General features: G+C 54.0%; 1 protein-coding gene across 3 annotated transcripts in view; it reads left to right on the forward strand.

Moving 5' to 3' along the window:
- Positions 1-23,703, forward strand: part of ZCCHC24 (zinc finger CCHC-type containing 24) — a 66,944-nt gene that overhangs the window by 21,513 nt on the left and 21,728 nt on the right. The gene's annotated exons all lie outside the window — the stretch shown is intronic.

A 23,703-nucleotide genomic window follows, 5' to 3' on the forward strand; every position in this document is an offset into this window, starting at 1 on the left:
AGGTGGGTAGGGGGAACAGGGGTAAGCAGTCAAGGAGGTGCTGCTAGATCACTGAAGTGGCCAGTGGGGTGCCACTACCTGGGATTCAAATACACTTGCCTGAGAAGATAGGTTCCTCTTCCTTTATTCATTTAGTGACATTTATTGAACACCTACCATGTGCCAAGCATGTAGCAGACATTTGAGGATGCCATAGTGAACAAACTAGGAAAGAGTCCCACTCTCTTAGAGCTCATGTAGTATTGGGTGAAGTCAGACAATAAGCATAAGTCAATAAGAGAAGAAGGAGATATGAGATGACAAGAACTGCTGTGCAGAATATGAGTGCTTTGACCAAGACTGCCAGGCCAGTTTCTCTGGGAGAAACAGCAGGCATGCCGAGGGCCCACTATTCTTTCAGGGGTCCACAAAAATATTATAATTTTCATTTATCTTAAAACCAGAAGGAAAAAATGAATAATAGTAAGTGTATAATAATGAATCCAGTCTGAGTGATATTTATTTTTATACCAATAAGGTCATAAAATAGTGGCTCAATTGGTAAAGAATCTGCCTGCAATGTAAGAGACCCAGGTTCGATCCCTGGGTCAGGAATATCTCCTGGAGAAGGGATATTCTTCAGTATGCTTGCCTGTATTCTTCAGTATTCTCCAGTATTCTTGCCTGGAGAATTCCATGGACAGAGGAGCCTGGCAGGCTACAATCCATGAGGTTGCGAAGAGTTGGACACAACTAAGCAACAGACACTTTCACTTTCACTATGGAGGAGGGGACCCACAGGTGTCCTCATGTGTCCCTGAAGAGTGTCTGAGGCTGCTTTAGGTTGGATGGCCAATGCAGGCCTCTCTGATGGATGATATGATGTGAAAACTCCAGATACTACCTTTCCTCTGAAACTCAGACAGGGTTGAGGATCCGTAGGCCAACAAGAAGGACCCTATTGTTAGTGAAAGGACATCTTGTTGAGGTCAAAGAAAACAGTTTCAAATGTATAACCTCAAAGCCGGAGTTCAAGTTCCAGCTCTACTTATTACCAGCTGTGCAACTTTGGATGAGTCACTTGCTCTCTGGGCCACCTTTCCTCATCTCCAAATTGTATCTGCTATTGGGGATCAGTGCAGGGCTCTTTGCCTCGATGGCCCACTCAGCACCTCTGTAGGAATGGAGACTGGGGTACAGATGGGGGCAGTCCATCTAGGACCTAGCATCCTTTCCTTTAGCCATCAGTTACCCTTCATGGTGGTCATGCCCAACCACGCCCAGCTGGCAGCCACCCATCAGGCACTGAGCTGGGAGCAGAAATTCTCTAAGTCCTCAGGCTCCACCACGCCCAAGATGTTCTTGGGGGGTTAGTTACTCCTTTGAGGGAGGTCTGAAGGATGTTGGCACCTGTGCCTCCTGCTTCCAGCAAGGACCAGGCACCGTGAGGGGTCTGGGGAAGGTCTGAGCCCAGGGGAGCTGCCATTCCTGAGTCAGCATGCCCAGGACTGCTAATGAAATCCAGATGTCAGACAGAAAACAATCATCTCCCCCACCCATCTGGCAGCTCGGGTTTCTTGGAGATTGCAAAAGAAGAAGAAAAATAGAGCAGGGAGAGAATTGAATCCTAGAACAGCTGAAACCTTAGAGGTGGGATGTGAATAGTCTCAGGGTCTTGCGGGGAGGGGCAGGAGATAAGGGGAAAGTGAAGTCTGGCCCAGATCCCCTCCTCCCCACCCGGTCTCTGCAGTTCCTGGACCCCAGCCCTTGTACCTCTCCCCAGTCTGGAGCAGGCTGGTCCCTGTGGGGTGTCCCAAGGAGGCCGGGAGGGCTATGGCCCCTAGCCCATGTCTGATCTCTGCTTGGGGTTTCCAACCCTTCATTGTGGCCCTGACCTCCCTGCAGGCCTCGGTTTCCTCTGGGGCCAGAGTGGCTGAGCCTGGGGAGGGAACAGGCAGAAAGGGACAGGCAGAAGCTCAGGGCAGGGACCACTGATCAGTTCAGAGCTATCAATATATGGTTGTGGAAACTAACATTTTCTCATGGCGCCGGGCCAGGACTATAAGGATATAAGGACTACAAGTTATGAAAGTTCAATGGAGGGAGGAAAGGAAAGAGAGAGGGAAGAGGAAGGAAGAAAGGAAGGGCAGGAGGGGAGAGAGAAGGAAGGAGGGGTGGACACACAGGGTCATTTTGTGATTCCAGTGAGGAAGGACTGGGTTCAGGGCAGAGGCTTGCATTGCATGTAGCAAGTATCATTGCACGGGCTTCCTCCTAATCTTGGTGCCTGGGCTTGATACTCCAGAGCTCCGCACAGAACCTGGGATGTCTTGAGCACTTGGAGAATGTTAGCTGGGACGGGTGTTCATAGGGATGGTGTAGTGCCTGCTAATTTTGGGCTGGTCCCCCCCCAAACCCTGTATTGTGGCCTTGAGTCTTTCCTTCCTCCCCTTCCAAGGCCCTCACTTCTGGTGTGGTGGTTCCAAGCAGAGTCTTTAAGCCAGCCCACCTGGGTTCAACCTCCAGCAGTGCCTCGGACTAGCTGTGTGCCTTGAGGAAAATCAGTTAAAGGCCTCTAGGCCTCAGTTCTCTGGAGAAGGCAATGGCAACTCACTTTGGTACTCTTGCCTGGAAAATCCCATGGACAGAGGAGCCTGGCAGGCTACAGTCCATGGGGTCGCGAAGAGTCAGACATGACTGAGCGACTTCACTTTCACTTTTCACTCTCATGCATTGGAGAAGGAAATGGAAACTCACTCCAGTATTCTTGCCTGGAGAATCCCAGGGACGGGGGAGCCTGGTGGGATGCTGTCTATGGGGTCGCACAGGGTTGTACACGACTGAAGTGACTTAGCAGCGGCAGCAGCAGCAGGACCCAGTTTCCACCTCAGTAAAGTGATGGTGATAGAAACCTAGCTCACAAGATGTTGTGAGAATAAATGAGTTGTTTTATCTGAAGTGCTTCACGGAGAACACTTCATATGCACCGTGTTAGCTGTTGTGGCTGTGTTACTGACCATCATGATTGCTATGCCTCAGTTCAGCTGTTCTAAACTGGTTTGTGAAGTCCCAGAGGTCTGAAAAAGTGTTTTAAACCTATGGGGTTATCAGAGGGGTCACTGATCCTCCTATCCCATTGTTACCACACAGGACAGGCTGCCTCCAGGGTGGGCTGCAGGAAGGCCATGTGACGAGCCTGGGCTTTCTCAGGAGGCTTGGGAAGGTGACTGGCACAGGCTCTGATGACTTTGGGTCTTGCAAGTTGGCTTGAGGGATGAAAGGTTATGAACTGGGCCCTGGAGGCTCCACTCTGCCCAGGGTGGGGGCTCTGGGAGGAGGGATGATGAACCATAGCTAGAAGGTGTCAGGTGCCACCTCTGGGTTGTCAGCTGCCCTCTGGCCAGGCAGATGGATGGCCTCGCTAAGTGCTTACCCTGGCAAAGACAAGTGGGAGGGATGGACGGACAGGGTGTGGGGGCTCACGGGACAACCACTTTTACATCCTTCCTGCTGCCCCAAGACTGGAAAGAAAGTCTGAGAAGGCCAGTTTCACATCCTCTGCTGCCAGTTCTTCTTTTAAATGGATCTCAGAGAGTGACTCAAGGCCCCCAGGAATCTCGCTGTGTCAGTTGGCCTCACCTCCATCTGGTCCCTGAGGGACAGGGGTGATGGCAGAGCCTGGGAGCCAGAACCTGTCCCTGGTCCTTTAACCACCTTCAAGGTCCAGGGGTTGGAAGACTGGAGCAGAGCAATTGTATTCTTGGGCTGACTAGCTTGCTGATGTCACCTCCTCCGGGCAGCCCTCTCTGATTTCCCCTTTCCTCTAAGCTCAAAGGGACCACCCTCTGAGTCTCACTGAGCTGAGCTCAGAGCTCACTTATGCCCTTCCCCAGCTCTGTCTTTGTGTTACACAGCATCACCCAACCATCTGTGAGATGGGCTTTCCCACTTGCAAGATATTTGTGGGAAATGGGCTAGCTGTTCCAGTGCTTGGCATCCCATGAGTGTTCAATGGCAGCTCTTGTTAGTATTGCTAGGTTGCTGGGCCTCCCTGAGCCTTATCTGCTCTTATTTGTAAAGGGAGGCTCCACGAGCCTGGCTTTGTAGAGTTAATATATAGGGGGTGAGAGGCAGGCTCGGACGCCGTGGTCCCTGAAACCTCCTCTTTTCCCTGCCCCACCCCAGCCAGGATGCTCAACCACACACGCAGGTGAACGGTGCCCTCGGAGCCCCCCGGCCTGCAGTCCTTTCCCTAACATCTCTTTCCTGCCCCCTTTCAGGGCCCAGCTCAAACCCACCTCCATGAAGACTCCTTCCCCAGCAACCAGGCCCATCAGCTCTTCTCTAGAATCCCACTTTTCATGAACTGCAACCTCATCCAGAGCCTCGTTCTAAGGCCTCCCATGGCTTCTCACCTGTCTGCCTCCCCACCTTATCCTCAGAGGACAGATGATGCCCCCTCGTTGTGGGCTCTGTGCCCTGCCCTGAAGTGTGGCCCCAACCTGAGCCCCCCAGGAGGTGGTCCTGGCTGTTTGCCATTTGAATTCTGCTAAGCCCCTCCCATCCCAGGGCTTTGCCTGTGCTGTGCCCTCAGTTGGTAGTTCGCTCTCGTTTGCTCCATCCTTTCCTCCAAGCCCAGCACAAATGTGCCCTTTCCTGTGGAGGACCCCCTGTGCCCCTCACCCTCCTGCCTTGCTCCTACTCTGTCTTGCTGAGCTCTGCCTAGCCAGGAGCCCATCCTCACACGACCGTCTTGCCTACTTCCTGGGGGGCCCACCGCAGGTAGGGTCTGTGTCTGCTTGTCTGGCAAGAGGGCCTGGCTTTGGGGTCAAAAGCCTTGAGTTCTTATCCCAAGCCTCAGTAGCTGGTCCACTTTGACCAAGTCGACCCTGCCCATGAGCCTTCACGACCCCTGAGTGCTTGAAACAGGGTCAAGCCATGAAGCCCATCAATCAGGGCTTCTGTGAGCTCCAGAAACAATGGGGTAGGGGCAAGCAAACCCATTTAGAAAACTATAAAGTCATACCTTTGCCCCTCTGCCCAGTGAGCAGCTGAGCACAGGTCCTGCATACAGCAGGTGCTCACAAAGTGTGTGTTGAAATAATTAGGGGTGAATGAGTAAGAGTACATGGGCTCCTAGGGTGAGTGTGAGCCCAGAGGCTGCCGTGGACTCTGCCTTCGTCTGATGGGGGTTCTCGGAGGCACATTTTGATAGTGGCAGTTTCCCTTCCCATTGCATCTGGGTGGCCCCTCAGGATGGAGCCTGGACCCCATGGCTTTGTCTGGGGTAGGAGGTGGCTCCGTCTCTGGTTTCCAGGACTTGATACCATTGACTTGGCTTGCTTTTAAGATCTGGGCTTCCTTTCTCTCACCACCCCCTCCCACATCTAAGGTTTGGGCTACAGAGAAATCAGGCAACAAATGCAGGGAAGGAGCGCCCATGGAGTGGGGTGGGAAGCCTAGAGAAATGTGCCCACCCTCATACCCAGCCTGCAAAGTGCCGCCATCTCATGATCTCCTAGGATGCTCATTCTAGCCTGCCCCACGTCTGCAGTCCATCTGGCCACCTTCTCCCACTTCATCTTTCCCTCCTCTCTCCCTTCCTTCTTTTATTTTGTAACAAAGTAGCACAGAGAGGTTAGGCAACTTGCCCTTGATCCCACAGATGATTAGGATCAGGCCAAGTCTCTCTGATCCCAGGAGCCCACCTTTGCCACTGGCCCTCTCTGCCCATTAGAATGGACCCATCCTCCAGGACACGCTGTACACCTGCTGTGCTCTGGCCCAGGCAATAGTCAGGCTGCGGGAGAGTGTCCCCCCACCCACCGCCCCTCAGCTTTCTCCCTACGTTGAATCCCCGTGTTTCCCTGACTTTGGCCAGAGAGAGAGGCTTTGTGCAAGAGTTGAGTGTATGAGGAGGCGGTGAGGAAGGGCATGTCCCCAAAGCGGTAGGCATGATGGGTAAAAAGGGTAAAAGCGGACAGAAGCCCTAACTCCCCTCGCTCTTTGGTAGTAAGTATGAAGCTTAAGCAGGGCTGTTATCTCCTCCCCTCCCAGGCCTTCTAAGCCCTCCCATCCACCAGTCCCTCCCGTCCACCAGTCCTTCCCTCCTCTGTGTTCCCAAAGGACCCTTGCACAACCAGCATAGTATCTTTGCCTTCTCTTCTGACTGTGATCTGGGGCGGAGATGGGGATGGGCAGGAGTCCGTGAAATCACTAATGGTAAGTGCTGCTTCTCACTGTGCCCCCAGCATCTGCTGTGGCACCTGCCGCAGAGCCAGGCCATCGTGTGGAGACGCTGGGAACAGTACGGTAGCTGACAGGTGCAGGGAGCGTTCGCTGTGCCCTAGGCTCTGCTCTAAGCCTTTCATATGTATTCACCCATTTAATCCTCACACCAGCTCTCCGTGGGCTCCTATCATCCCCATTGCCCAGAGGAGGAAACTGAGTCACAGAGACAGTAAGTGACTTGCTCAGGGTCACACTGCTCAGCTCCAATCCAATCAGCAGTCTTGCTTCAGAGGCTGAGCTGTCATAAATGTGTGAGGGAGGAAGGGAGAAATGAACAAGACTCAGCTGGGAGGTGGGAAAGGAAAGGCAGGCAGGCAGCGAATGTTGGCTGAGGATCCTCCGTGTACCAGGGAGCGTGCTAAGTCCTGGCACATCATCCATGTCCTCAGAGATATCAAGGAGTTCTCCCAGAGTCACCCAGAAGCCAAGGGCAGGGTGTGGGTTTAAGCTCAGTGAGCCTGACTGATTCTTAACCCTCTAGTCCATCAGCTGAGGCCACTGGGAGCCAGATCAATAGCCAGCACGGTTCAGTGAGAGACCCTGGAGATCCCCAGGAAACTTCAGAGCACAGGAGCTGGCCTCTATCTCCAGGCCGGCATAGCTGAGTAGAGGGCAGGACAGGGAGTCGCTGGGTCAGGGCACTCGTTGCCAAGGTGTGTGTGGTTCTGAATAGCCACGGAGAAAGAGGTTAGAGGAGGCACTGCAAAAGACACAGGTTCAATCCCTGGGTCGGGAAGATCCCCTGGTGAAGGAAATGGCAACAGACTCCAGTATTCTTGCCTGGAGAATCCCATGGACAGAGGAGTCTAGTGGGCTACAGTCCATAGGGTTGCAAAGAGTTGGGCATGACTTAGTGACTGAACAACAATGGTAACCAGATGGGTGACCTTCAACAAGCCCCTCGCCCTTGCTTCACCTCGGTTTTCCCTTCTGTGCAGTGAACCCAACGATCTGCATCCTTTCTGCCCCTCAGGGCTGCTTTGTGGATCTCATGAGCTGACAGAGCTGGAAATGAATTGCAAACCATGCCTGAAAAAAGTAAAGGATTCTTAGGAATAGAAAGATTTTCATTTATGAACATCTAGAGGCTTGCTTCTCAAACAGTGGTCCATGGACCAGCAGCAGCAGCAGCAGGAGCTTATCAGAAATGCAGAGACTTGGGCCCCACCCCAGACCTACTGAATCAGCGTGGGCATTTTCACAAGCTCCCAGGTGGCTGGTGGGCATGTTAATATTTGGGAAACACTGATCTCGGGACTATCTGGGCTCCTACTTCCCCATTCCTGGAGACTGCCTTTTGGGTTTTCTTTCCATGGCCTAGCGGGAAATCTCCATCTCGTTGGAGGAAACACTCTGGCCCAGCAGGACCCCTGCCTTGCTAGATGGCTTAGGAGCTGTGAGCACATCCGATTGAAACTGCAGTCAGACACCTCTGTCAGCCTCTGCTGCTCTGGCGGCCCCTGAGGAGTGCCACCCCCTCATCATTTGTTTGGGAGGTTAGCTCCCACCAGAGTCAGCAAGCCCAGCCAGACCTGCAACAGGGGCACCCTCGGGTGAACTGGGATGGCTGGGGATTTCCTCTGAGCAAGTAGAGGGCATTTGTGGCCAGATAGGCTCCATCTTCATGCAGGAGGGCAAAAGGCTAACACTGCAGCAGGAGTGTTTCAGGTTAGACATAAGAAAGAACTTCCTAATGGATTGAGGACAGTGTGGCAAAGGCTGCTGAGGGCGTCCATTTGATTAAATGTGTGGCCATGTTAGGTGAGGTCAAAAGGCAGAGGAAGAAAGGATTCCCAGAAGTTTCCTGTCCTTGAGACCATTTTTGCTTAGAGAGGTCAAGTGACTTATCTAAGGCCATTCAGCAAGCTAATGCAGTGGGGACCCCTGTCCTCTGACTCCCCATGCCTGGGACATCCCTTCATTACAGGCCTCCTGGAGGCTGGGGATTGACCTTGATGACCTCCACAGTACTCCTCCGACTCAGGTGGAAACCACCTGGAGGACTTTGAGTATGAAGGGCTGGGAGCAGGGAGGGAGGGGCTGGCTTTGTGAGCCTAGCAGTTTCTGTCCTGACCTGCTTGGCCCCCAAGACCACTGGGGACGCCCCTTGAGCAGGGGTACTCTGAGGCAGACCCAGAGAGTTGGGAACAGGGCCCCTGGAGCCAACAATGTCCAGGCGGAGGTAGAACACAACCTGAGGGGCATGACCTTGTAGAGACTAGGGACCACTGCTGTGTGTTCTGGGGCCAGCTGCTTGCACTCTCTGTTACCCTGTCTGGAATAAGGCAGTGAGGCTTACCAGATCAGTGCTTCTCAACTGGGGCTTCACAGTAGAATCACCTGGGTTTTTTTTCTTTTCTTTAGTTTGGTGCTGGACATTCTGACTCAGTAAATCCAGGATCAGCCTGGCTGTGAGCATGTTTTCAGCTCTCCGGATGATTCTGATACACTTTTGCCCAGGTCCAAAGTAGAGTTCAGGCAGGTGTGTGGGAGGGCCCTTCAGGTGAGCAAAACCATATTCATCCTTCTGAGGTCTTGGGGAGGCAAGATTAGATGGTTCTGTGAGATGAAAATGAACATTCCAGGAGTTCCTACTTGCAACCCTGTGCGATATTCAGTCCTAGGTTTATGAGATCCTGCGATTCCCACATTTTATTCTTCTGGGAAACGAGGCTTCTCATACGGGATGATTCTTACACTTGCTTGGTCTGAGTTTGTTAAGAGTCTGAGGTTCCTACAATCATTTCATGTCTAAGTGGTGGGATTCTGAACTCTCCCACCGTTTCTGTTTCACCATGCTGTTATTCTTGTTCTTCGAGATGAAGATTCTCCACGTCTGTGATTCTAACACATTATTCTTCTGAATTTTAGAGATTCAGAATCTAAGCTAACATTAAAAAAGAAAAAATTCTAAATTCAGCAGCTCTGTGATCTGTCATTCCGTCCGGGCAGTTGGCTGCCAAGGCCCAGAGCCTGGCCTTTGTCTCCCCCAGACAGGGTGCTGATTGTGTAAGCTTGGACATGTGCCCCCTCCCCTGCTCAGCCTGGACGGCGTCTCTAGGAAAAGAGTGGGGGTGGGGAGAGAAGAGACCCCACAGAGCTCTCTCTCTGCTCTGCCTCTTGCTCCATCGCTATCAATAGAGGAGTGGAAGGTAGAGCAGGGATGAGGGGCGGGTTTGACCATGCAGCAGGAAGGGCTGCGGGTTAGACATGTAGCAGCATCTCCTGTTCACTCAGTGCATTAACCATTAACCCCATCCCACAGCAGAGTGGTAGTCCCCCGAGGGTCAGCTGTGGCTCAGACATTAGAGACTATTGCATCTAAAGCATCTCTAGACACATGCACCCTGATTCCAGATGGGAAAACTGAGGCCCAGAAAGAGGAAGCGACTTGCCTGGTAGAGCTTGTGTCCAAACCCAGTGCTCCTCACTAAGCATCCAACTACTGCAGGTATCTTCCAGCTAGTCCTTCCCAGGCCTTGCTTTCTGCACAGAATCGTCAACCTGTCACAACACCCAGAGGTGACAGGGACCAGTCTTGAGATTCAGGATATCATATTCACAGCCTGTAGCCTGGTGGATTTTGCCAGGCCCAAGAGTGGCTCTCCCTGTCTCCCGTAAGCCCCCACCCCTGGCTGTTTTCTGCTGGCCCGACCACACCATCTTCCGTTTCACTGCCCTAGGAGTGGTACCACACCTACCAGCACAGGGCCGGCTCAGAGACCAGGAGGCAGAGGGACAGCTAGGGTCCTGGGGTCACTGCCAGGGGGTCCTGCCACTCACTCACTTTGTGACCTTGAGAAAGTCCCTTTTCCTCTCTGGGCCTTTCCATGCTGGGGCCCATGTATCGCAACTCCCAGTGACTGTGAGGATGACATGAGATCCTATGTGGGAAAACCTGACGTGATCAGAGGGGACAGAGGCCAGCCTCACACGCTGCCGGCTCCTTACCCTCAGCAAAGAGCCCAGGTCTGACCAACAACTCGTGTTTGTTGAGGGAGACTGAGTGAGTTTATTTATATTCACTGAAAGGATGAAAATTTGGGATTCCAGAGACTTTTCTGGGTTTCAGAAAGTTGGCAAGATAGAGGGGAAAAAATATAAACGTAAAATTTTGGACATGTGAAGTTTTATGTGTCCAAATAATGATGAGGAGGGTGATGAAGTCTACCAATTACTGAGTTCCAGCTATGTGCCAAGCACTCTGTCTTCCCAGGTGGCACTAGTGGTAAAGAACCCGCATGCCAACATGGCAGATGTAAGAGACACAGATTTGATCCTTGGGTTGGGAAGGTCCCTTGGAGGAGGGCATGGCAACCCACTCCAGTATTCTTGCCTAGAGAATCCCCAAGGACAGAGGAGCCTGGCGGGTTACAGTCCACGGGGTTGCAAAGAGTCAGACATGACTGAAGTGACTTAGCACGCAGGCATGCATGCCAAGCACTCTGCGTTCATGAGTCCAGGAAATCCTCCCAATTCCCCAGTGGATAGATATTATGATTCCCACTTGAGCAGTGGGAAACTGAGGCTCAGGGAGCTTTAGAAACCTCCCAAAGCCCCTGCTGCCAGGAATGACAGAGCCAAGATTCAAACCCAGGTCTCAGAGCTGCACAGCCAGGGCTCTTTCACTTTGCACTCAGCTGGCTGAGAAGATGTGGGGTCATGGGATAGACGGTGGCCAGGGACTAGAAAGACATCTTCCAGGAGAGATGAGTGGTTGCAGTTTTTTCTTCCTTCAGGATAATTCTCCCAGTTTTCCATGCATTTATGTTGATGGTTTTGAGAAACTCTTTGAGCTGCCTATGCTGCCCAGCCCTGGGCCTCCCTCCCAGTCCACCTCAGCTTGTGGGGATGGGTCCAGAATGGGGGGTTCTGTGCAGTCACGTGCATGGCACAAATACGCGGAGCTCCAAGTGCGCACACTGCACGCATTCCCCTCTGTAGTACCCGGTTCATATGTGCCCACAGAGGCTCTGCTGCTGCCAAGCCCCCAGGAGCTGCCAGGTCAACGGGAAGTGCTGTGAACTGTCTCCCTTGGGCCCCAGGCAGGTGTAAGGAGCCTCTGCTGCCATCTTGACCACATGCTTCCCTGTCGGTGGACTTAAAATGGAGCTGGCAGCTCCCCAGGTGTGTACCCCAGAGAAACACCTGTGTGTGTTGTTCCTTTGGGCACTGCATGTGCACCTGCATGGCTGCAGACATGTGCCCGTCCAGGCCCAGTTCAAGACCCAAGCTCAGCGCCCTTTTGTGGGCAGAATAAGGAGGCTTTTCTCCACAGCTTCCACATACCAGTCTTTCCCACGCTGTTCCTTCCACTCCCGTGATTCTGATCTTCAGGGATGCTGGGAGTGAGGAAGGGACAGGAGAGATGGTCCGGGACCCGTAAGGAGCATGTGTGGGTGGGCTTCAGGGACCAGGACAGTGGGCTTCTGGGGAGCTTGCCTTGGGTCCCTGTACTGAGTGCTGCCCTGGTGCCACCCCTGGGGAGGAGATGTGTCCTCCTGGGGACGTGGTTGGTGTCAAGTGCTTTTCTGGGGTTGAGAGACACTCTCAGGGAGCATGGCCAGGTCCCAGGGCTGAGGAGGTGCTGGAAGAGCTTCTGAAAGTGCCCCCTACTCCTCATTCTCCACCTTAGCCTCAGGCTTTCCCCCAGCACTGGACTTGGATCCGGGAGGTCTGAGCCCTGTCCTGCCCCTTACAGGCTGTGTGATGCTGGAAGTCCCCTCCCTGCCCCAGAGACCCTGCTAATCCCCTGCTGTGCACACTGCCTGGCTGGACCATAGAGGGCCTGGGGCATCTTTCCCTCTGAATCCACCTTCTTCCCCTTCCTCCTGAGTTTTCTCCCTTTTTAAGACTCAACACCTCTTCCATCAACTCTTCCTTCTGGGCTCTGAAGAATTGCTCTGGGGCCTAGCAGGCAACTCAGAACTGTAGACAAGCCTTGGGACTGAGTGCTCGTGGTGCTCACGGCCTGGCGTGTGTGTGTGCGTGCGTGTGCGTGCGTGTGTATAATTGCAGCATCACACCAGGGTATCTGACTCCCTCTCCACATCAGCTCTGGGGCACACCCTTCCCCCAAGGGCAGCTTGCACAGGCTCAGGTAACAGGTTTATGGGCAACTCCTGACTCCTGAGGGCAGGCCCCTGGGCAGGAGCCCAGCAGATAATTATCACGAGGCTGCCCCAGCCATCACTGCTACCGGCTGCCCTGTGACGGCCAGTCCTCCTTCCATCTGTCACTGTCAGCCACAAGGCACTGCCATCATCTCCCCCTGCCCTGCCCAGCCCCGGCTAGAGTTAGCGCTGTTACCAGCCAACGGAGGGGGCCTAGCCTGACCCCCACAGCCAGGCAGAATGGTTGAGGCTTGATCCCTGGCTTGCCCTACCCCAGGGCTACCCCAGATCCTGACTGTACTTCCTGTCTGTCTCTGGAGTCCCTTCACCTTTCTCCTCTCTGCCACTCCTCTCAGACCACACCGCCACTGCCTCTCACCAGCCGTGTGGCCACAGCCCCCAAGGTGTTTTGCCCACACCCCAATGCAATTCATTCTCTAAACCCAGCCAGACTTCCTGAAATGCCAGACTGCTCTTGCTACCTCTGATTTTAAATCTTTCCCTAGCTTCCCATGACCCCCACCTAAAATCTGGCTCTGGAGCATTGTCCCGGGGCCTGGTGTAGGCTGGCCTCCAAGCCCTAAGCCCTCTGCTTCCTGACGTCCTAGCCCTTTGCACATGCTACCTTGTCCACATGGATCCTTCTCTACTTTATCTTCACCTGGCTCTTCCTGTACATTCCACAGCCTCCGCTCCAGCCACCCTGTCATATACTCCCAAAACACAGGACTCTGTTCCCCCAGAGCACATCCCTTGGTGTGTACTTTGATGTTCAAGTGTGTTACTTTTATCTGTTCATTCAGCATGTTTTTATGGAGCACCTATTACGTGTCAAGCACTGCCCCAGGCACTGGGGACAGTCCTAGTGAACAGGAGGGACTTCCCTGGCAGTTCAGTGGTTAGGACTCTGTGCTTCCAGTGCATGGGGTGTGGGTTTGATCCCTGGTCCGGGAACTATGATCCTGCATGCCATGCGGCATGGCCCAAAAGTTTTTTAAAAAGGGAAAAGGAAAAGGAAAAAAAGGTGGTAGAATTCTCACCTGCCATAATGAACAGGAAAGACATGCAAAGAATACAGCTCACCCTGTGCAGAATGACCCACAGTAAAGATCTAGGTGCAAATGGATGTGCTGTGGTGTTAGGTCATGTTCAGACAGGCTTGTCTGGGACAGCGGCAGCCTGAAGAGAGACAGATGAAGCAGGGAATGAATGGTGGGGAGATGCGGGAGAGGGGCCCTCCTGGCCGAGGGAACGGTAAGAGCAGAGGCCCCGAGACAAGGCGAGGACACGCTTGGCCTGTTCGAGGAAGACCAAGCAGGCCAGAGTGGCTCTGCCAAAAGCTCCAGCTCAGAGGGAGAGCTGGTTGGGAGGGCAGAGGCAGCAGCACAGGGGTGAGCGTGTCCCAGTGCTTCTCCCGCCTCCTCCCCCAGCTGGGCAGCCCTCCCCTGTGGGACATAGATGGGTGCTTGTCTGGAGAGTCCCCCTCCCCTCTCCCTGCCCCTCAGAACACTTGTGGCGGGGACAGGAAGCGTCGGCCCTTGCCTCCCAGCTGCCCGGGTGGGACGCCACCGAGCCGGCCGGCCTGCCGGAGGAGGGACAGAGGCCCCATTGAGCCTGCTCTCTGGACCAGTGGGGACAATAGCCACACTGAGGACCAGGAACGTCGCCGGCATGCTTGTGCAGGAAGTCACCAGCCCGTTGCTACCCCCTCCCCATGCCTCCCCAGCCCTCCTGACTTGCTCCTCTGGCTACTTATTTCAGGATGACGGTCATGTCCAAAATGGTCACTTTGTCTTTTGCCTCCTCCCCAGAGGCTGCCTCGCTCTGTGCCAGAACCATGCTGGGCCTGGGGATCAGAGAGGAATCTGCATGGTCTCTGTCCCGGGGCAGAGGGCTGGGGAGGAGATAGCAGGCACGCAGACTAAGTGGAGCATCCTTAGTGCTGGGCGTGCGGGTGGTGCAGGGTCTGCCAGGAAAGCTGATCAGGAAGGCTTCCTAGAAGAGTAGTCACAGTTCTGAAGTGTTTCTGCAGCCAGAGTCACAAGACGACACAGCCATAGGCATAGGCAGGGCAAGACTGGCATCTGTTATAGGCCCAGAGGTGGGAAGAAGCAATGGCTTCTGCATTATGGCAAGCCAAGTCTATGCCATGCCAGACTCAACCAACCCCTGTCTGCTTCTTCAGCCATATGCTGTCTTCTTGTGGAACATTTGCACTGGAAGGATTTTTAGGGATCACCTAGGCCTGGAATGCCAACACAAGTCACATGTGCCTGTCACCCCGAGCCCACAGCCATGGCAAGGCAGAAGTCATCAAACTTACACTATTTTTGCCTATCAAGCTAGGATGCTGCTGCAGAATCTTTCTTAACACAGTGCACTGATAGCAAGTAATTGGACACACAAGATGAGGTATTTGCTTTTCCTGTCATGCTCTCATTGACAGAGGGGGAAACTGAGGCCCAGACAAGGAAGGGCAGAGAGCATGTTGGTGGCAGCATGTTGGGGCTGGGGGGTGGGGTATGTTAAGAAACACCCACCTTAGAATATCAACTGGTTCAGCCACTGTGGAAAACAGTATGGAGGTTTCTCAAAAAACTGAAAATAGAGCTACCATATGACCCAGCAGTTCCACTCTTGGATATATATCTGAAAAAAACAAAAACACTAATTCTAAAAGATATATGCATTGCAATGTTCATAGCACATTATTTACAATTACCAAGGTATGCTGCTGCTGCAGCTAAGTCACTTCAGTCGTGTCCAACTCTGTGCAACCCCGTAGATGGCAGCCCACTGGGCTTCTCTGTTCCTGGGATTCTCCAGGCAAGAATTCTGGAGTGGGTTGCCATTTCCTTCTCCAAGGTATGAAAGCACCCTAAAAATGCCCATCAACAGATGAATAGATAAATAAAATATGGAATATATATGTATACACACACACACACACACACACACACACACACACATATATACACACCCACACAATGGAATATTACTCAACCATTTCATAAGAATGAAAATTTGCCCTTTGTAGTGACATGGATGGACTTAGAGAGTATTATACTAAGTGAACAAAGTTGAACAGAGAAAGACAAGTACTGTATACTATCACTTGTGTTATCTAAATATAAGTGGAATCTAAAAAATACAACAAACTAGTGAATATAACAAAAGAGCAGACTCACAGATATAGAGAAGAAACTAGTACTTACCAGTGGTGGGGTTGGGGGGCAATATAGGGGCGGGGGGTGGAAGGTATGAACTATTGGATATAAGCTAGGCCCAAGGATATATTGTACGACACAGGGAATATAGCCAATATTTTGTAATAACTGTAAATGGAAAATAACCTCAAAAACTGTATAAAAATTTAGAAAAGAAACACCCACCTTGATTTTAAGTTGCAAAACCCCAGAGGCTGGGACAGACCCCACAGTGGTTATCTCCCTCTCTGTTAGTCCCCTCTGTCGTGGCATGCCATTCCTTCATAGCTCTCATCACAGCTGTAATTATTTGAATGAGATACTTGTTTTTATCCTTCCTACCTGGCTGTAAGTTCAGGGGTCTGGGGTTACATCTGTCTTCTTAACCACTCTGCTCCGGTGCCTTGTGGACAGCAGGCACTCAGCACACGTGTGTTGTTGAAGGCGTGAGCGGAAGAGCTGGCAGCAGGCGGGGTAAATGTACCCAGTCCGCATCACTTTCCCACTCCATGGCTGGCTGCTTGGCCCCCATTGGCCTGCAGAGGACAAGTGGGCCCCTGGGGGCAACAGTGGACCCAGGCACCAGGCTGGCCAGATCCATGCCAGTACATGGTAAGCAGCCAGCCCAGGTGGTATCTGAACTTCCTGTGGGGAAACTGAGGCCTCTCCCCCACCCCACCCCCCAGAGTTACAGAAATACAGGAGTGTTACTCACTGAGCTGGAGCTGAGTGGGCGGAGTCTTCTGACTTCTGGCCCAGCTTCTGGGCACCCAACCTGGCCACCAGCCTCCATGTCTATAGTTCAGGGGCTGACTTTTCCTGACAGCTGGGCCCCTTGGGAGCTGTGTGTGCCGATGCCAAAACAAACAACAGTGATGGAGGTGGGGGCGGGAGATGGCTGCAGGGCCCCAGTTCCTTTGCTTTCCTGAACAGTCGGGGGCCGGAGCCCCCGAGCAGCCAGGCCCCCTGCTCCCTCCATTGTTCCTCGTGATGGTTTCCAGATGCCGAGGAGTCACAGGTTTGGGGCTGGGCCAGGAGAGCAGGCCAGCCCTCCCCCAGCACCCCGCCACCATCTCCACCACCAGTCCCACTTTTAAAGAGATGGCTCTTCTCCTCACCCAAGGCTGTTGTACTGTTTTGCCTAGCAGCCTCACTGTCCTGCATCCAGACCAAATGGTGGGGTGAGGAGCCCTGGGCTCCATTCCCAGCTCTGAGCCTAACTTCCTGTATGGCTTGGGCTAATTACTTGCCTTCTCTGTGCCTCTGTATTCTGGGCTGTAGAATGGGCATGAGGGAATGGGGAGGTGTGGAAAAGACAGTATCTGATCCATGCTCACACTCTAACAGACTGTTATCAGAATCATCTAAACAGCGGTTCCCACAGTGGGTCCCTGGACCCGCAGCGTCAGCATCACCTGGGAACTGGTAGAGATGCGGATTCTCCGGCCCAGCCCAGACCTATGGATTCCAAAGCTCTGGGGATGGGCAGTGGCTGTGATGACAGCCCCCAGGTGGCTCTGACGCAGCTTGACGTGAATAACAACCTGTGCTCCAGAAATAAGAGCTTAGGCCTTGGGAGTCAGAAAGATGACATACAGACTTCGCAGCTCTGTGGTTTTGGAAATGAGCCTTGGTTTCCTGTTGAGGAAAGTGGGTGGATATTCCTACACTGTGCATGGTGGGATTACTGTGCTGATTAAATGAGACAGATAACACACAGCCGGGTCAGCCCAGCTTCCACACCTGAGCTCTTCTGGGACAGATGCTCCGTGAGGGCAGGTTCCACACCTGGCTCACACCACCATCAGCACTTTAAAGGAGCAGGTTCAGAGCCCTGGTGAAGGGGCATGTGCCTTCATAGGAGTGCAGTGGGCTCCAGCGCTACCTGGTTCTGGGCACAGAGGGCACGGAATGAGCTACAGAAGGGGTTGAGACCAGAGTGGTGCTTGCAAGAGGAGTAGTCAAGGAAGGCTTCCAGGGGGTAGTGCAGCTTCCCATGGGATTTTATTGGGAGACGAGGTATGCCAGTTAGTGGGACTGGTGTGCAGAAATGATGTGAGAATGAGTACCACCAACCAGACTCTTCCTGTAATGGGTACATATCCCTCCCCTCCCATCTCAGCATCTCTACCAGTTCCCAGGTGATGCTGATGCTGCAGGTCCAGGGACCCACTTTGGGAACTGGTGTTTTAGATGATTCTGATAACAGTCTGTTAGAGTAGGAGCATGGATCAGATACTGTCTTTTCCACACCTCCCCGTTCCCTCATGCCCATTTTACAGCTCAGGATACAGAGGCACAGAGAAGGCAAATAACTATTGCCTTCTTATAAGGATCAGGCTTATTGTCATGTGGGGCTGCCCCAGAAGGCCAGTGCTGGAGACCACAGCAGAGGTCTGTGTGCTGCCGTGGGAGTCAGCCAGACCTGAGTTTGGATCCCAGCAGCTCTGCTGCTTCCTGGCTGTGTGATCCCAGGCAAACCTCCCAACTTGTCTGTGCCTTGGATTTCTCATCTGTAAAGGTTATAGTGAGGACGGAATGGCTGGTGGAGGTAACAGTACACATGGCAGTAGTTGTAAGGGTTTTACAGCTGGGCCCAGGGAGGAGGATGAGCCATCTGAGGCCAGACAGTATGGCTCCATCATCCTGGCTGCTACAGAGCCCACTGCACTGAGCACCCTTGCTCTTGAGCATCCTTGCTCTTGGGGAGGAACAGTTTTGCAAACTTTTCCTGCCCCTGGGTGAAAAAGCAATGTCAGCTGCAGCCTGGACTGTGGGGGTGGCAAATAACTTGCTTCCTCCCTGTGACCACCTAGAAAAGTCACATAAGGGCAGCTCTTCCTCTGCCAGGCCCCACAACGGGAAGATGTGTGCTGTGGTCTGCTGCCCTGCAGTGAGCATGACAGATACACGTACGCCCGTATGCACACAAACACACGTGCATTTACATGTACACACACCCTTCTCTCCACAGCCCATTCTCTGATTTTAATACCAGCCATCACCATGGAACCACAGTAAAGGCTGGCAGATGTCTGGGCTGGCTTCCAGGAACCTCTTTAACCCCTGCTCTGCCCAATGACAGTTGTCACAGATGACCCTGAAACCCGTCCGCAGCCGTGTGGGCCTCATTCGGCAATGAAGGAATTGGATGACTGCCAGAAAGACTGGGGCTGAAGGCCTGCCACTTACTTGCTTTGTGACCTTGGACAGGTGACTTAACCTCTCTGGGCCTCTGTTTCCTCATCTGGAAACAAGGTCACAACGAAGCCACCTACAAGCCAAGTGCCTGGCCTGTGCCGGCACTCAGTTCCTCCCTGTGGTTGTCGCCATCTCCTAAGCATCTCAAGCTCCAACACTCACCTGATGAAAGTTCTCAGAGGTAGACAGCTCTCTTCTCTTTCTACCCCTCGTGATCAGGTGAGGAGGTGGAGACCCAGAGAGAGGAGCGATTGATGTCAGTCCAGAGTCGAGGCTGGAAGTCGGGCATGCAACTTCTCACCAGGCTGCCTGGGAGCCCCAGCCCTGGCTCCTGCCAGAGTGGCCCCGAACTGCTGACGTCAGCATTTCATTGGCCAGGACAGATCAGATTTCTCTTCTAGTGCTTGGCCACCCTCCACACCCTTCCCCCGTTGCTATTTTGAGCTGAGTTCCCTTGTCCTCCCTTACCAGGGCTGTGACCCTCACACCCAAAGCATCACTGTAGGCTGAGGCCATCACCTCTTACCCACATGCCTTCCTGCCCCAGCACAGGTGCAGAGCCTCCCTCCAGCCAGGTGGAGCTGGGCTGGTTACAGCCACATCTAGCCAGGTCACATGTGGCCAGACCTCGCCAGGGATGGCCTCAGATGCAGACCAGGGCCAGATAATCTGTAGAGGTGGTCCTGGTGTCCCAAGGTGGCCCTCCAGAGAGCTCAGCACAGCCCAGGAGGGGCAGAGGAGGCTTCTGCCTGCCGGACCCCCACACCTCACCCATCACCAGCACTGCCCACACCACTGTCCCCTCCAGCTGTTGATGTGGCCTGAGCCCCACCCAGGTGCTTCAAGAGCCCCTCGTGGTCCCAGTGCACCCAGACAATACTGGGAAACTAGACGGAAGAAACGGCAGTTTTCAAAAAGTTCTTTAAATTCAGGGTGAAATCTCTGGTATGCCAGATGATCCCTGGCATGCCAGAGGCCGGGTCAGGGCGGGACATGACCCGCAGCCAAGCGAGTGGTGCAGACCACAAAGTCCCCTGGGAGTTTGGGGAGCCAGGGCTTCTCTGAGGGAGGCAGTAGGAGGGCTCTGTGCTAGGGCTCGAGCCTGGGACTCGAGCGGTGTGAACACCCCCAGGAGGGCAGTTAACCCTGTCTGGGAGAGGGGAGGTCAGACGGAGTGGCCTTGGAGTTTGGCCTTGAGTACAGGAGCATCCACCAGGTGGAGAAAGTTTGGGGGGGCAGGGAATAGCAAGAGCAAAGGTGTGAGGGCAGAGGGGGGCATCTTTGCAGGAAATGATTTCGTTGTTGTTGTTGGAATAGAAGTTTAGTAGGAGGGAGCAGCAGTGACAAAGGTGAGGTCATCCAGGCCAGATGGGGAAGAGTCTGAAAGTCTTGAGTGTTTTGCCTCTGCTCTGCAGGTCCTGGGGGCTCCCAAGCCTGACGTGGCCATTAAAGCACCTGAGGGCGACTCTGCCTGGCTGGACCCAGTTTGTGGCCACTGCCGGGGAGGGGCAGAGTCCAAAGAAAGGGTTTGCCAGGCAAACGGACCACCCAAACAGGGAAGCACCAGGCTCTGGGAACCCGCTCAGGAGGATGAATGGTTTTCAGAGCAGCATCCAGCTCTTGGCCACACAGTGGTTGCAGACCTTCTGTCCATCGCATCCACCTACCAGTGGCAGTGGCGGCAGGACGAGCAATCGCTGTCTCTGCAGTCACAGGAGGGGAGAAAAACCCGGGCCTTTTGCAATCGCTCTGATTCGGATGTTTTCCACCCCTCTGGACTGGCCGCCCTTCCCCTCCCGCCCCTGAGCTCTGATCCGTGCGGTTTTGCTAATGGAGGAAAGCCAGAAGCAGGAAACAGATAGCTTAGGGAGTGGCTGTTCATGTGATTACAAAGTCTCTAGTTTCCAAAAAGTTTTGCCTGAGAGCAAGTCCAATTGCCTGGCCTTGGGGTGGGATTTGGAGAGAGGGGTTCCTGTGGCAGGGAGGGGGCTCCTAGGGGTGCAGTGCCCAGAGGCATAGGGGGCGTGTCAGGGGCCTCTGCCCCACTCTGGGTCCTGGAGGGGCTTCTTGGCCTCCGTCGGGACGCCCATCCTGTATCTGTTTTCTCCTTCCCTTTTGGTTCGTTTCCCCCCTTTCTCTCTCCCCTTGCCTGTCACTCCTCACCCCCCGCCCCCACCCCGCCGCCCTGTCTTCTCCGTCTCCTGGCTCCCAGCCCACACCCCCCTCCCCACCCTGACTCCTGACTGCGCTCTGCCTCTGGCCTCTGCCTCTCAGCTGCCCCCTTGTCTTCTCTGCTCCATCTCAGCCCTCTCCTTGTCTCCTCACTCCCCCTCTGTGCCCCCTCCCCAGGGTTTTCCTGAGACCTTTTCCTGGCACTGTGAAAGCGTCATTGTTCCCTTGCACTTTGACAAACCCGAGTGTTGTGGAATCAGGATGGCATTTTTGCGGTGGCTTTGGGCTGGGAACGGGGTGGGAGGGGTGACGAGGAGGCTGGGCCTTCTGGGCTCCTGCTGGGCTGCGGCAGGAACCCACAAAAGGGGAGGGGGCCTAGGGGAGGCGGCCAGGACGCCAGTGCTCAGACAAGGGGGCCCTTGAGGCTCTGGAGGAAACCCAGGGGGGCCTCTTGCACTGTCCTTCCTCCCTCCCGGCAGCCTGCCGGCCGCAGGGCCCAGCCCACCTGTCCCTCGGATCTCCTGCTTCCTCTGGGGCCTCCGCAGAGCCCGCAGCTGCCTCGACCAGGCTGCAGAGGCTGAGGAAGCCCTCCTGCCAGCCTCCCCAGGCCGTATGTGTGGACACATGAACGTGGGGGGCTTGGGAGGGTTGCTAAGTGGTGTCACAGAACACAGGGGAAAGAGAAGCTTGGGTCCTGGCACTGCACAATCTTAAGCTCAGATCCTGGCCCCACTGCTTCCTAATTATGTGACTCTGGGCACTGCTGCCCCTGTCTGCAGCCTCAGTTTCCTCATCTGTCAGTAGGGCTCAGAGTGCTGGTTTTATAGGGGTGTTACATTGATTAGAGGTCATTTCACATGTCTTGCATTGGCCCCGTTACCTGTCATCTGCGAGGACTGGGTGAAGAGCGGCCTCTGCCCAAGGACACGGGTCCGAGAGTGTTGCTGCAGGTGTGAGTCTGACTTGAGCCAGAGCCTGGAAGTGTGCATCCAAGGGTGTCTGTGACTGGTGTAGGCCACGCTTGGTGAAAGGGTCGACTCCTTTGGAAGGCCCCAGACTGTGCAAGCATTCCTCATCTGTCCTGTTTATTTCCGTATTCCTGGAATGTTCCACAGAGCCTGGTGCAGAGCAGGTACTCAGTAAATGGTAGTTGAATGAATGAATAATCGCAGTGGTAGTCAAGGGTTGGTGCTCAGAGGTGGGGTCGTGGTCCTAGGAGCAGGCTTGTTCTCTCGTTTTCTCACAACCATTTCGGGAGCAGCTATGCATGAGGTAGGAGGTGTAACAGGTCAGGTTCAAGTCTTGGCTTCATGGCTGTGGGGCCCTGCACAGGTTGCTTGGCCTCTCTGGGCCTCCATTTGCTCTCTCATAAAATGGAAGAGCTGTGGAGTGGCAAGTTGTCAGGTGGCTGGCACATGGTGGGTGTTCATGAAATCTTGGCGTCCCAGCTCCTCTTCGTCAGCCCCTTCACTTGGCAGATGAAGAAACTGAAGTTCCAAGTTGGGCCTGTGAGAGCCAGGGCTGAGCCCAGGCCTCTGATCATAGCCCCTGCTTCCTCCCCATGCATCCAGGCTTCGGGACAGAGTGCCAACGGCAGGGGTGCACCCATGGGCCTAAGGAAGGGGGGCTCGAGAGAAGAGGTTCCAGGAAAGGGGTGCTGCCTCCTCCAGGGAAGCCCCTCACCCCTTAGAGAGGGTCCCCAGAACCCTCTTGGGCTTCCAGGAAGAGTCAGCAAGGCTGCACCAAGAGTCCTGGGCCCTTCTGCCTCTGTGTCTTCATCTATGGAAAGGGCATCTCAAACCCAGGGCTCTTTCCCTCTTGACTATAGGCCAGCACCACCTCAGCCACCTGGCCGCAGAGAGCATGCAGACAGGGGACAGGGAGCCAGCAAGGAGCCCATCTGATCCTTATTTCTTCCCCTGCTCCTCCCGACTTGGCCATTTCCTCTCAGCTGGATGCACTGTGGGGCCAGCCTAGTGCTCCCTGGCTGAGAGGGCCAGTGTGCGTGGGGCTGCCAGGCTGTCCTATGGGCCTCAAGAAGAAAAGTGAGCCTGCCCAGTGGATTGCAGCACACCAGGCCTCCCTGTCCCTCACTATCTCTCAGAGTTTGCTCAAACTCATGTCCATTGAATTGATGATGCCATCCAACCATCTCATCCTCTACCACCCCCTTCTCCTCCTGCCCTCAATCTTTCCCAGCATTAGGGTCTTTTCGAATGGGTTGGCTCTTCACATCAGGTGGCCAAAGTATTGGAGCTTCAACTTCAGCGTCAGTCCTTCCAATGAATGTTCAGGATTGATTTCCTTTAGGATGGACTGGTTTGATCTCCAGGCTGACCAAGGGGCTCTCAAGAGTCTTCTCCAGCACCACAGTTGGAAAGCATCAATTCTTAGTCTAGAGATGAGGAAACTGAGGCAAAGAGAGGAGAAGGGATGCCCCCAGGGGCCACCCAGCATGCCAGGGCCCATGACAGTAGCAACCCTTTCCTGTTTCTTACTGTCCTGGCTGTGTGAGTTCATCTTTGTGCCATCCTGGCACAGTGCAGGGCAATTGAGAGAGTGGGCTTGAGTCAGCGGTCTGGGTTCAAGTCCAGACTCCACCACCTGCTGGCAGTATAGCCTTGGGTGAGTTACTTAACCTCTTTGTGCCTGTGTTCTCATTCAAAACCTGGGACTAAGCATACTTGACTCACAGGTGATTGTACAAAGAGTGCCTGGCTCCTAAGAGACACCCAGTGAGT

Source organism: Giraffa tippelskirchi, chromosome 2 (assembly GCF_054371585.1).
Source record: "Giraffa tippelskirchi isolate mGirTip1 chromosome 2, T2T-mGirTip1v1.2.pri, whole genome shotgun sequence".
Lineage (NCBI taxonomy): Eukaryota > Metazoa > Chordata > Mammalia > Artiodactyla > Giraffidae > Giraffa > Giraffa tippelskirchi.